The sequence below is a fragment of the Copidosoma floridanum genome, unplaced genomic scaffold (genome assembly GCF_036245765.1).
Source record: "Copidosoma floridanum isolate Cflo_tuat_1 unplaced genomic scaffold, Cflo_Japanese_pri ptg000021l, whole genome shotgun sequence".
Taxonomy (NCBI): domain Eukaryota; kingdom Metazoa; phylum Arthropoda; class Insecta; order Hymenoptera; family Encyrtidae; genus Copidosoma; species Copidosoma floridanum.
Genome location: NW_028321898.1, coordinates 22,331,710 through 22,345,400, shown reverse-complemented (window position 1 = coordinate 22,345,400; position 13,691 = coordinate 22,331,710). Strand labels below are relative to the sequence as shown.

General features: G+C 43.9%; 1 protein-coding gene across 1 annotated transcript in view; it reads left to right on the top strand.

Annotated features, from left to right (window-relative positions):
* The first annotated feature begins 3,730 nt into the window (after positions 1 to 3,730).
* Positions 3,731 to 13,691, top strand: part of LOC106643904 (neurotrimin) — a 94,817-nt gene continuing 84,856 nt past the window's right edge. The window contains exon 1 of the mRNA XM_089594555.1: positions 3,731 to 3,797. The gene's annotated coding sequence lies outside the window, so the exon portion shown is untranslated. The remainder of the gene's footprint in view (positions 3,798 to 13,691) is intronic.

Genomic DNA, 13,691 nt, shown 5'->3' with positions numbered 1-13,691 from the left:
AGATGCAACGTGCCGTCGTTTAAAGTTTCATCTCATTATAGGCACCTATACTCTCGCTATATGAACTTTGGCTTGATTGATTTTTCAAAGCTTTGTGCACATTTCGTAGCATTATATGTTGCGTATAAAAGTAGCTATAAAGTTACCAATTACTGAAGTCTGTCAGTGAGAGGTACATACATTCGCCTGCACTGATGTGATAAAAAACGAGCTTTTGCATGTGTGGTCCATGTAACTTGGTACGCTTTTCATCGCACAATACTTGACTCGTATACGTAGTTTACTTTCACGGAATACACGTACAAAATTAACGAATAAACTGGTTTCAAATGAACCAAGTTAATTTGGTTCCGGTTATATTTGCACTTTGTGTACTTACGTTACAAGGAGGATAACGCAATGCATATCGCCACGCGCACGTACTTGCCCCTGTGTTTAGTGCAAGCTAAATATTTGTCGGTCGAAAGCAAAGGGATTGGCCAACTGTATACGTGGTGTACACACTATATATACGTGCACGCAGACTGGGAGTTTACTTGTGTGCACCCAGGAGCAAGTCTAGAAATTCAAACATTATATAAATAAATAACCACCACCTCTGCCCCCAATCTGCAATGGCGCGGGGTACGTACACACCCTCCAAGGCATACTGCACACGTTACTAACTAGCCTCAGTCTGTTGCGTTCATCGAGGTTTTTTTTTTTTTTTTTTTTTTTCTAAATAGTTTTTACATTCCCGCGAGCTACACGGTAACAGCATGTGCAAGATACGAGTTTCCTCACGCGTGCAAACTCACGGTACAGCTACAAATAGTTTCGACTTTATCGATCCCGGGCGCTCGTATGCACTCGTACGTGCATTTATCTTGCAAAAAAAAAAAAAAAAAAAAAAAAAAGGGAGGAAACAGCCAACGCATTCCTCCCGAAAAGTACGCGTTTGCCTTACGGAAACCCTCCTCTCAGCCGGCGAACATCCCTCCCGACGATCTTCCCCTCGATCCGCCTTTCAGCCCCCGAATTCGAGGTGCGGCAAAAAGACACCCGCCAATGCACTCGTGCGTTATCTTCTCGACGCACCGAGAGCATCCATGTATATGTTGGTAGAGAAATGGGGCAAAAAAATTTGTTGCCCATTCATGGGGTGCAACAGCAGGAGCTGTACCGAGAGTGCAAGTCTAATCGCGGGCATCGGAGAACATAGTGGAACGAACGTCTCTCTCTTTCTTTATTCTCTTTGAGAAGCCAAGCTACTTGCTCCAGTACACGCTCCGAGACTGTTTTTGTCGATCCCCCCTCGTGCACGCTTTCTTTTCCATTCCCTCTGTTGCTTTTTTTTCCTTTATTTCCTATACGTCCTCGATCGAATTCCACAGTCGTTCCCGAGCTAACGTGTGCAACTTCTCTCTCATTTTAGCCCTTTTGCGGATTCTCTTTGTCGCTGCTTTGCTGATGCTTCTTTCGATTCCCTCCGACGAGTCCCCTTTTTTTTCCCCTCGATCCCTCGGAGAGAAAGACTCGCGGCAGCTCGTTGTGCTCGATTTCCCGATTCCATTTGGCTTTTTGCAAATTTCATTGTTCGAGAGCTTCGATCAAGTGATTCCCTCGCTCCGTTTGTTTTCCTCCCGATCGACTCGATGCGTCCCCTCGTGCCAAAGGGAACGGGCCACTCGTTTGTATGGCACCACCCTCGGGCGGATCGGCGAAAATTTCAAATCTTTCTAAAGCTACTCCCCGGGCTCTGGTGCAACTCTGCAGCCCTCCCCCCCCCCTCTACCCTTGGCTCAACACCCTCTTTATTTCGCCTTTAGTCCGTACACTCAACCCCGTTGATTTGGTCCGCACGTCGCTGCGAGCTGTTACTCCAAGTTTGCGCTTCTCCGAGTGTTTCCGTAAATAGCCGTCCTCCTTGGGCTGCAATCGCGCGAGGAGTGACGTGACTACCCTGAAATTCATCCCCCCCCCCCCCGGCTCAAGACTGTTTGAATTTTTTCGCAAACTCCCTCTGCAGTTGTCTTTCACGGGAGAGAGAAAGGTGTCTCTCGCATCCGACCCCTCGCTTCCTTTAAATTTTCCTTGACTGCCCGTCAGTTTCTTTTTCAATTTCTCCACCGGCGATACGCGTATATATATATATATCGCTCGGAAAATTGAAAAATCTCTGTACCGCATTATCCGCGGGAATAATAAGCGTATGTTTGATCAAATCAAAGAAAAAGAAGAGGAGCTAAAGAAGAATAGTGGAACCAAACTTTTGCGGATCGTGTATGCGAGCCACGGGAGCGATCAATCCCCTTCGATACCTCGCGCGGAGATATTTGTTTTCCACTCGTGTTTTCCTTGCGCCATTTTCCCCAGACATGGGACTCGATTGTCAATCCACCTTCGCGAGCAAACGTACGCATCTCCTTGAACTTTTCGAAAAATATTCCGCCCCTGTCATATACCCCATGAACCCCTCTGGGGTTGGATTTTCGCTCGCGACAAACCATTCGAATTCATTTTGACCAGGGATCGGATGGAATTTGTTTTTTCCCCCCTCCCTCCGACGCCAGTGTCGATCCCAGGGAATCTCCCATCTCTAGTTTCCTCAAATTTCTCGCGGCGCCCCCACGTATGTTTGTGCTTTCCCCCCTGTCATCGATTGTACCGGACGCTCTTTTATTTTTTCACGTGTATCTCGCTTTTCATTCGAGCCGCCCTTGTTCTCCCACCCCCCCCCTTCCTTTTGTTTTCCGTTTTTTCACTCTGAATCGCATGCAGATCACCCCTCGAGCTCTCAGCGAATTGCCTTGATTGGCACTCGACGGGCTCTTTCATCACAATCAAGTCGATGACGTAAAATGAAGTAAATTTTTCGAGCTCGAACCATCCGAGCGCAGTAAAAGATGGAACGAAGCTCAATCTAATGTTAATCAGGTATTAAAACAAAACTTGACTTTGGCCGTGTAATCGTAATCGACGGAAGCTCATATCCGATCTATGGATGAATAAATCATTGAAAGTTAAAAATACGCTCATCATCAGGAAGAATAATATCATTTTAACGCACCAGAGTGCTTGTCAAGTAGCGAAGGAAGTTGTTTGATCTTTCGCAAGACCATTGGAGAACAGAAGATACCAGAGAGTCAAATAGAGCGGGTAATGGCATGTATATATATATCCCTTTGCCCATCAGGCCGGGGTGTCCGACTGTCACCCCTAATCTAAGCACAATTTAATCTCATCCACCTTTCACCCCGATCCGGCCTCCCTCTATATACATACACCTGGTTCTCTACTCTCGTTTTTCTCCATACAGCACGCGTGCATATACGTATAGGTGGCTGTTTCCATTTTTCATTTTCCCTTTCCTGTGGCTCTCTTTCCTCGGAGCTGCCCGGCACAGAGAGCCCCACTACCACCTCTCTCTCTCTCTCTCTCTGCGTATGCGCGCGGCAGACGACTCTCGGAGCCGAGCGGACTGTGCCGGCAGGCAGTTCTTCTCGCGCCGCGGGACACCGCGAGTCCTTCCGTCTCGCAACTACAACTGCTGTTGCTGGTATACTTACACTGGTGAATGTTCTGCCGCGCGCGCGTTAGTATGCGATGCGTGGAGGGAGCGTGACAGGGGGGCGACACGAGCCAATTGGGAGTTGATTTTCAAGTTGGACGGGAAAGTTGAGGTTGTTGTTTATCGAGTGTGTGCGGTGACGAGGTGTGTGCCCCGTAATAGGAGAATTGTTGTTGTTTTTCGCCTTGGGAGCCGCTCGAGTGGTACGAGTCGAGCTTTGGTCGGACGCAGGGCCGAAGAAAATAAGGTGATGACGGTGTCGTCGCCGAAGGGCGCGATGTTCGAGGACGAAGGACATCAGGATTGAGGCCCGTTTGACTGGTTTTTTCGTGGCTTGAAGGTTAATAGCAGCAAAAACGACAATTGACTTTTTTTTTCTTTCTTCTTTTTATCTCAATCGGGACAAGAGTCGCGCTCGTTTGTGCGATCTTGTTTCGATTACCCGTTTTTTTTTCTTTTAACAAGTGTTACGTGCGAAAAGTATTAGGGGGCTGGCCTTTTTTGCACTGTTTTTTTTTTTTTTTTTTTTTTTTTTTTTTGTCAGAAACTGGGTCGGAGCGTTTGATACATCATGTGCGCTTGTTAAGGATATATAATGGCCGAGCGACGCGCGCCCACGATCCATCAAAAGTGTATCAGGACGCAGCGTGACTTTGCCCCCTCCCATGCGACCTACGCCCCATTTGACTCTTTTATCAGGCGTCCACTCGCACTTGTGACCCTTTTTTTTTTTTTTTTTGTTTCCCCTCGCTCCTGATTTACAAGCGCCGCTTGCAAAATGGGGTTGACGCTTTTTTCGAACTGGCTCGAGTTTTCCCCCTTTCGAGCGTGAAAATTTTTTATCCTGCCCTCGCAACAAGTGTACTCTCGATCGACAACACCGGCCTTTTATCGCGTGTTCCTAAAAGCTACGGTGCCTTTATCCCACTACCTTTTTTTTTTGTTTCGTTATCCAGGGAAATTCAATTTTTCTCGTATAGCCAGCTTCGTGTATTTTTACGACGAGACCGTACGGGGGGATTTTTAATTAAAAGAATACACGGCGTTAATTTTTTTCGCTAAAAATAATGGCTGCTCTGATATATATACCGCGCGCGGGCGAAAAAAAAAGTTAATAGATAGCTGGTACACGCATGTGTATAGGAACTGATCCACTGGTACATATTTTACGGGTGGGCCCCTCCCCTGCGCTCCACTGCGTGTATTATCATGCCGATGGTTTCGAGCGACTCAACGGAACAAAGGCCACACTTGTCTGTTATACGCCTTGTAGTGTACGCGTGAAATCAGTTTGCATTAAAACTGATGGAATTTTCCGCCACGCGAACCGAGACACGGGCTCTATCGTGTTAAGACAATAGCCGGGGAGTCCGCAATACCGCACGCGCGTTTCATAAAAAGATACGGACTGTTGTGCTTGTGTTGCGGAGCACTGTTGCAAACCACCATACTACTTGGTATTCCGCTTGCATTATAATAAGGTAAAGGGCCCATCTATGAGACAATTTTAAAATCGGTACCTATGCATGAGACACCCAGTTTAATTTATATACGTAATACTTAAACATGAAAAGAAATTTTTTTTAATATCATTATAATATAATCTTTTGAATAAACAAATATTTTAAAGAACTTCAAACGTTATTAAATAATAAAGAATTTTATTGTAAGACCCTGTCTCATACATAGGTACAATGTGAAAACATAACCTCAAACATGTGTTGTCCCTATTAAGAGACACTCAAGACGCATTTAAATAACATGGGTGTCTCATAGTAACGGACGTGTGTCTCATACACAGGGCCCTACAGATTCAATGTGTCTCATTAATAGGTGCATTTCCATCCTGTTTATATTTGTTTATAAAATTATTTTTTAACGTTTTATTTGAATTTAAAAATTATAATATTATTCGTAATGATCTAATGCTTTCATTGATACCAAAACTTGATATATTTCCGCTCATAGAGAGTGTACATTAATTTAATAGCAAAAAAAGTGGTAAAAAACTGTCTCATAGATGGGCCCTTTACCTTATGTGACACGAATAAAGTTGCGCGTTAAAGTTATACGCATCATGAATAGGGGCACGTGGAGGTGTATACATCATCCTCACTTCACTCGCAATTTTTCACTTTTACATTTACCCTATCGTGAGTCTCTCGTTGTATTATTGTTTGTTACATTATTTTGGTAACAGAGAACGTGATTGCTTGGCAGCGTTAAATGGCCGATTACTCGGTTTGCCATGAAAACAATATTACCATTCATACCAGCGCTTACCTGCTATAGGCTGCAACGACAACTCTGGCATTTATGAGCGATAAGGGATGGTTTTTTTTTTCCTTGCATTTATTGTTGTTGAAAAGCATGAGACACGGTATTTCGTTATGCTCCATTTGTATCGAATTATTTTGCGGTGCGTTGAAATTCAGTGGCGTGTGCAATAAATTTGTAGACACCACTTGCTCATTAATATTCCGGTGGCTAATGATACCCCGAGCCCTTGGATGAATAATTCATTGGGACTCCCTGCGACGCTGTCTTTTCCTTTTGCGTCTTTCTTTGAGAAAATTTCCCAGCACAAAAAACACCGAGCATGACTGGCGTTACAATTGTACACCGACGAGGTTCCGCTTAACCTTTTTTTATTTTCTTTTTGTTCTTCCCTGAAGATAGAGGCATCGAGAGAAAAAGATATCGGCTCGGGGATGTACACCCTTCGATTAATTAATTTGTTTTGAGATCGCGGGATTATTTCTCGGGCTGATTGGGTCTCAAAAATGCAAAGGACTGATCCTGATCGGATCAACCCTTTCATCCGATCAATTAGGAAGCTATTTAGCGAAGCTGCTTTGATAAAAAAAACTCCTTCAGTAAGTAAAGATACATGTCAGTTGGGAGCAATTTTTCCTTCGTCAAGGCACCAATATCATCCAGCGATTCGGAAGCGCGAAAAAAGACGAATATATATCGTTCAACGCTGACACAGTGCCAAAGCAGTGATTCGAAGTGCGAAATCCTCGAAAACACCGAAAAAGACAAACGACGATGGATGTCATGAAAAAAGTGAGCATCTCGAGTTGCGTCTCTTTGACGAGCTCTCTGCACCGAGTTATAAACTTTTCCACGCCCAGCTTGTTTTATGCTCATCCGGTCCAGTCATCCCCTTCGGCCGTACACCCTCAAAGCGGGGACCCTCGCGAAAGAATCGAGGGGGGGGGAGAAAAATTCGCATGCGGCGCGAACTGCCCGAAACTTTGAATCTCGTGGCTGCAATGGGATAGCGAAGACGAGAAAGAGCCCGGAAAGCCCCCTCGGCGTCCTACTGTGTGCATAAAGTTTCGCGTGGCACACCCTTCCTGATCCGACCTCGGGCGAACTGCTGCGTGGGATTTCCCGCGCACGCACGTGAGATACACCACCTTGGGAATATTGTGCGGTCGCGCCAAAGTAACCCGATCCTCTTTCTTTTGTTATCCGCAAGATTTTTTCAAGCCCGAGAGCCAGCTTACGCGTGTTTCGCACTCACTCGCACGTGTCATTTTCGGAGGGATGCAATTTTCGTCCTACTTGTCGAGTATTTATTAGCAAACGCTGAGATGACGAGCAATTGATTTCGATTCGACGTTAAAAAAATATCAGGGGGGCCGATAATAGATTCGCCGCGCGCGTGCATCCGATGAGTTTCGTGATTGAATTTCATCCACGATGACTTTAAATACCGGTCGGAGGCCTCGCCGCTACCCTTAATTTGCCCCCGGAGCGTTTGCCATAGCGGAGGCTATGCTCCCCCCGCCCCTAATAGGCGATCCCACGCCTCCTAACAACTGATTGAACTCGTTAACCGGGCACCTGTGAAATTACCCCCGGGGATATCAGTAAATAATGCCTTTACCTGCGCGTTATGCAAACCTTTTAACGATTTATAGATAATGTATGCTTATCGATGGTGTGTGCTGTTGGGGTCGATTTGAAATTGCCATTTGTAATATTTCGTTTGGATGGCAATCGGGTTAATTCAACTAATCTTATTATTATGCTCTGTTTACTCTTGAAATCCTTAGATTTTTCGGAGTCTACGGTCATTGTATTAGTATGTAGTATGCCATTTTACTATACAATAGAAATTGAAAATTTACAAAGCTTTTTGCGTTGAAAATGGCAAAATCCCGAATTTTCATCAAAGGGTCGATCGGATCTGAATTTTGAAAAATCAGTCCGAAAGAGGATTGAGTGTAATTACAAGCCCGGATGGAGCTGCCGAATATTTTTGCAAATCCAGAGCCTCGCGATTGAACAACTGCAGTTACATGTAAATCCATCCGCGTCTTTTGCTATCGACAACAGTGAAAGAAAAATAGCCCATGTAGGTACAAAGGCCAAAGTCGTCCATCTCCCGATGGATCTCCATCATCGAAAAGCGAGAGAAACAGCGAGACTTGGGCGTCAGCGCAGGGGGCAATTAATGGCACCTATTCGGCAGAGCACAAAAGAATCTGCATTCAAAGCGACAATCGCACGCCCGTCCCTTCGGCAACGAATAAGACTTGAGGAGCGACAAAAAAAAATGCGTTGATATCCGCACACCCGCGCGCGCGTGTCACTCCGTTGAAATATTCACACGCGTACATCGTTGATTACAAAAGGTGCAAATCCGCCTTTGTCGCCAGTAGTGTTTTTTCCAGCGAAACGCCACGATGTGCTAACCAACTGACTGGCCGGTCGAGTGACTGACTGCTCGCCCTGGGTTTTGTAATTCGACGTGTGAATTACGGCTGCTCCGGCGACGTTTCAATTTCACCCGCGCAACTCTGACGTGGACTGCTTTGGCTTTGAGAGCCCTGATGTGCCCCCCCCTCCCCCTGGTATATACGTGTACACGCAGGAGTTGCTTGCTGTGCAAATTGCGAGATTAGAGAAGCGCCTCTGGTGCTCTCTGGAGCTTCCGTCGCATTACATGTGTCTGCTCGCGCGAGTGCGTTTCTTTTGGCCCGCGACGGTGCAAGTGTGCGCTTTTTAATGCATTTTAAATAAGCTTCATCATCGGAGATGAGTAGCAGAGGGTTTGTTGCTCTTGTTTGAGAAGGAGATAGGGAATAATTTACGGGTGTGCGTGGTTATCAATTATTCGACAAGGGCGAATGAGGGAGTGGAAGGGTGGGGGTGAATTTGAATTTAACAATATTTATTAATGCAAAAGGTGATAAGATACGCTTGTGGCACTAGCAATTTCACACGGCATAACATCATATAATGTATTATCACTACTAACACATTACAATCACTATTTTTATCGTTTTATAGTGTCTATATTCGCAATAAAAGCATCAACTGTACAATATCGCCACAATGTACATTTTAATTTACAATGTTACAATTTTAAGGGGCACGATGGTATATTACAATATCATGAGCATAGGAAACGAGAAAGCAAAGTGCGGTGGTAACATGACTCTCTACGATGTATTCCATCTTGTTCCGCTACCCTGCTACCCCCGTTCTAATGGGGGGAGGGGGGTGTAATCAATTTAAGTAGCTGGATTCGATGTATGAGGCGGGGAAGAGCCGATATTATCCTAAACTTATTCTGGGTGGGAATATCCAAAAAAATCTGAGATATTTCTCGAGGATTATTCGATGTTTGGCCATTGACCCACTTATACGTATTAGGGCGAGTGAGTACGGCTACGACTGTTATCTTAAGCGCTAACTTTGGCTGTTCAAATATGCTATGCTTTGCCTCGTAATTAGTTGATAAGCTTTGTTAATCAATAAGTGCGATTCGGGACTTTGCAAATACTTTATATTTTATCCCTACATGTGCTTAGTTAATTAACTAAAGTTCCTAAGGAAGAAAAACCTATTCAACTACTTTGATTCTTTTATTAAAATGGTATGAAGATTGACTCGTAAATTTTCTAAAGTTTAGAATAGCCTTATAATTGAGTAAATCGTCAATTTGTGAAATTGTAGCAAAAAAAAGATTTATTTTTCTCTGTAGAGGTTAGTAGTAAAGTTTTTTTTGTATCCTCAAATTGAACCACGAAGTGCTGAAAAGGACGCTATTCACTATGTTTGAACATAATTGGATGAATTTCACTAGAATAAGGCTGAAAACACGTACCTACCGTATTGAATTCATGAGAAATGTGCAATACTCGGACCACCGTTATTTCGAGTTAAAAATCTGTTGGACATCACTTTGCTTTACTGGTTGAAATATAAGGCAATTTACTCACAAAAATTACAACTTGTTTCCTCATTAGCAGTACTTGTATCCCTTTAATTTACAGTGTACTTGAGAAACCTCACTATCCTTGCTTTATTTCGGCGCAAACGAAAAAAAGAAAAAAAAAAAAAAAAAAAACTGTAGAATATACGTTACGAGGCGTTCGTCGGTAGTTTAAAACAGTTCAATTCTCCGCAGTAGGTAAATGAAAAAAAGTAAAAAGAAGAACAAGTACTTTTAAACTTCGGCTATGCAATTAAATGGACATAACACAAATACCTCGAGAGAGAGAGAGAGAGAGGAGAGTTAACGGAGTTTCAAGGAGTCCGAGTCTTTATTGAAATACTCGGAATATAACGCCACCCGGGAAAGGGGGAGGTTGAAACTACCGGGGCTCGTCGTACGTGTTAGGAATTTAATATTTTCAAGTTCGTCCATTTAAATTTCTCCCTCCCTTCCTTCCACGGCAATTATATAACTTCATCATCCTGTCGAACAAAGTTTCAACATTTTTGTCTAAAATTCAAACGGACGCATTTTTTTTTTGTTACCACCGATACTTTGAACTTGAGCTTGAAGGAAGGATATATACCATCTGTTAAACCCTCCCTTGTACCATCGCAAAAATAAGTTAAACTTTGAAAACTGTCCAACTTGACTTCTCGAGGTTCAAAGTTCTCGTCATGTTTCTGATCTTACAGCAGCTTTGTACCACCAATACATATATGTAGTTCCGTTAACGGTTTCCTGTATTAATTTTGTAAATCACGTACCCAAATTTAAACTTACCCACCCACGAAATGTTACTTTTAGTGACGGAAATTCAACCATTCGATCAAAAGTCGCTTCACTAAAGTCCCGCGACGAACTTCCCATTGATAGCCGAATAGTTGCATAATCACGCGAACGTTCACTGCGCGCCAACGGAAATCAAATTTGACGTTCTATTCTTGATTCAAAATTACATCGTTCGATGGGCTCCAAAGAATTCCCGAATCACATTCAACTCGAGCGACGACAGGCAACGACACCCGTATACCCCCATCGTCACCAAACTGGAAAATCAGACTCTCTTACCATCGCATCGTCAAAAGGTCCGTCTTGTGTACAAACGCAGATGATGTTGTACTACCGTTTGGTGAAAAAAAAAAAAAAAAAAAAAAAAAAAAAAATGAAAACGAGGGCGCAGACACACGAGAGGTTTTTAACCCCTATCGATATTCCTTCCCCCGGTTTAATGGCCTATCGACGGGTGGGGATCATCCCAATACTTTCCGTACTGCACGTATATATACAGTGGCTCTCCTCCTCAGCCGTCGACGACGAGCTTAAAAAATACCCAGCTCGTCGCGCAAAAGTGTCGCCGAAGGGGGTGCTGAATCCACCCTCTCCATCTCATCTACGATTCTCTTCATCCCCTCGAGGTATGTATGCACGGCATAGGTGGCCTTAGTCTAGCTTCGAGTCGCGTATAAGTAAGTTAACTAGTTTACTCGTAGTTTAAGGTGATTACGGAAGATTGCCATTCTCGCTCGAATGACTCGTATGGTCTGGGCTAGTTTCAACGCAATCGGAGCCTCCAAGGGACCAACCATCTGGATCTATCTACTTTTTTTTATTATTCACGCACGCGTCCGTTAACATACATTTCCAATCAATGTGACCCGCGACCCATGGCCTCTCGCAATTTCTGGTAATTAGCCGCTGAAAAGACGGGGGGATGGAATCAACATACCGGGGGGGGGGGTGTGTGCTAATATAGAGTTGGATGATTTTCGGGCTAATTACGCGCACTCGTTTGAACGATCTTTGCCGATCGTTAGTCAACTCGGACCGTCGATCGATAGACTGTGTATAGATATACCCCATATGTCCAGGGGCTGCTCTGATTGTGTGTGATCGACTGGGGCTGCATCATCGGGGCTTTTTCAAGCAGTGGTCACCAGAGGCTACGGTCAATAAAGAACCGAGGCCAAAATAAACAACTTCCCCGTGCCCCGACCCACGCGTACACGCGCACTCGGGTTAATGACTTTTCAACTCTGGTATTGGCTACTGGCGGGTGTTTGCCTCACGACCACTTTTGGGTGCAAAAACTTATTTGCCGTTGTTATCTTTCTCTTTCAATTTTCATCATTCGGATGCTCGGCTATTATTGGTGGTATTTTTTGCGCAGCGACATCTTACAATTACATAGCTCAGGTATATTGACAGGGTTGTTATTCCGATAAGGGCGTACGGTGGTTTAATTGTCGTCCAATTGCGACAAATCATCGTTTAATTAAGCTGTCCTTAATTAATGGTGCGTCAGTACACAGTGACGTTCAATGGTGCTTCAATTAGAGCTTTCGCGGTCGCTCCATTGGCTCTGCAATATAAATATGACGTATATACATTTTATTCACGAGCGCAGGGTCAGACAGAAGAAAAGTACAGTTTTTTTTACACATCTTGCTCTTTTCTATGACGTGGAAAAAAAAAATTGCTTTCCGGACAAAAGCAGTACTTGATGATTATTTTCGTGCGCCGTGGAGCTTTTTTTCGCGATGCCCTTAATTAGCGCTAACGTGGCTCGTGGGTGTTTATTCATAAATTTTCAAACTCCCGAGCTCTGGGGGAAAAAAAGACACAATCGAGGGTCCGTGGGGGGTGGGGGTGGCTAAAATATCAATGAGGAATTTTTAATCTTCGAGCTTGCGCGTGCCCGTGCGGCACAAAAACAACAACGAGAAAATTAATCACCGTTGTAATTTACGCAAACAATGCACGGGTACGAAGAAAAAAAAAAAAAAAAAAAAAAAGCGTCGAATGTACACATTGTGCGAGGGTACTGTGTGTGCATGGAATTTTCGAAAATCACGGAAGTAATCTTTTGAAACAATAGCGATGGAAAAAGCAATACGCGCCGTTAGTTAACGCTCTTTTAACCACCCGCGGAATCAAAAAATTGGGCCACGCTACTGTGGGTATTATTTTACGTTTGCCAGTAGCCCATGGTAAAAGCACTGATATCAGTGTGGCCTCTTTGTGTCGGCTTGGTACACCTTTATTTTTTTTCCTATAATAACCCATCGGTGCCGCACTTCTTCCCCCTCCGACGCCGTAATCCAGTTTTTTTTTCCGCCACTTTGGCAAAGGAGAGGAGACAAGAGCAGAGAGGCGCCAATCACACGGAATATAGGTATATATACACACGCGCTCGTCCATACACGTCTTATCTTTTTCCTGTAAATTAAATTAGTCTCCTTTCCCCCGATGGTCAGGCTTTACAATCCAATTTAATCGGAGGCGCGAGCGACGGAGGCTCCGGCCCCGGCTCGCGTTTAAAAAGCTCCAACTCGTTCGCTTTAACCTACATTACACCCTGTACATGCCGTGCCGCGACAACCATATACATCTGCGCTCTTTATTCCGGTCCAAAAGACCGTAAACTGCTCGTGGCGCGATGGTTATCGGGACGCACGAAAGTAATCTCGAGCGACTCGAGTGCTGTATTTTTTATTATATATCTTGTGTACGCGACAATTTGTCATTTTGAAGTGTATAAAAAAATAAAGCATTGAAAAATAATCATATTACATGATTATGTGTATGTATACTTGTGTCGCAAAGAGAGTAAGGCCCCAGGGGTCAGGCGTCGCTATCTTAATTGTCACTTACGTAATTACAGTTTTAAAAAACGCTTACTGCTATCGAGACAATGAAAAACCAGCATGGACAGGAAAAAATCTTACGGCAAAAAACCTGATTTGTTTGAGTGAAAGGAATTACATTTTGATAATAAATAATAATAATAAAGGCAATCTCTTAATGTATGTGATATGCAAGATAAAGTGTAAAATGATGCATAAGTTGGTAAAAATACCTTTCGGTTGTAGACCAAAACTATAGAGATAGATGTTTTCGAGG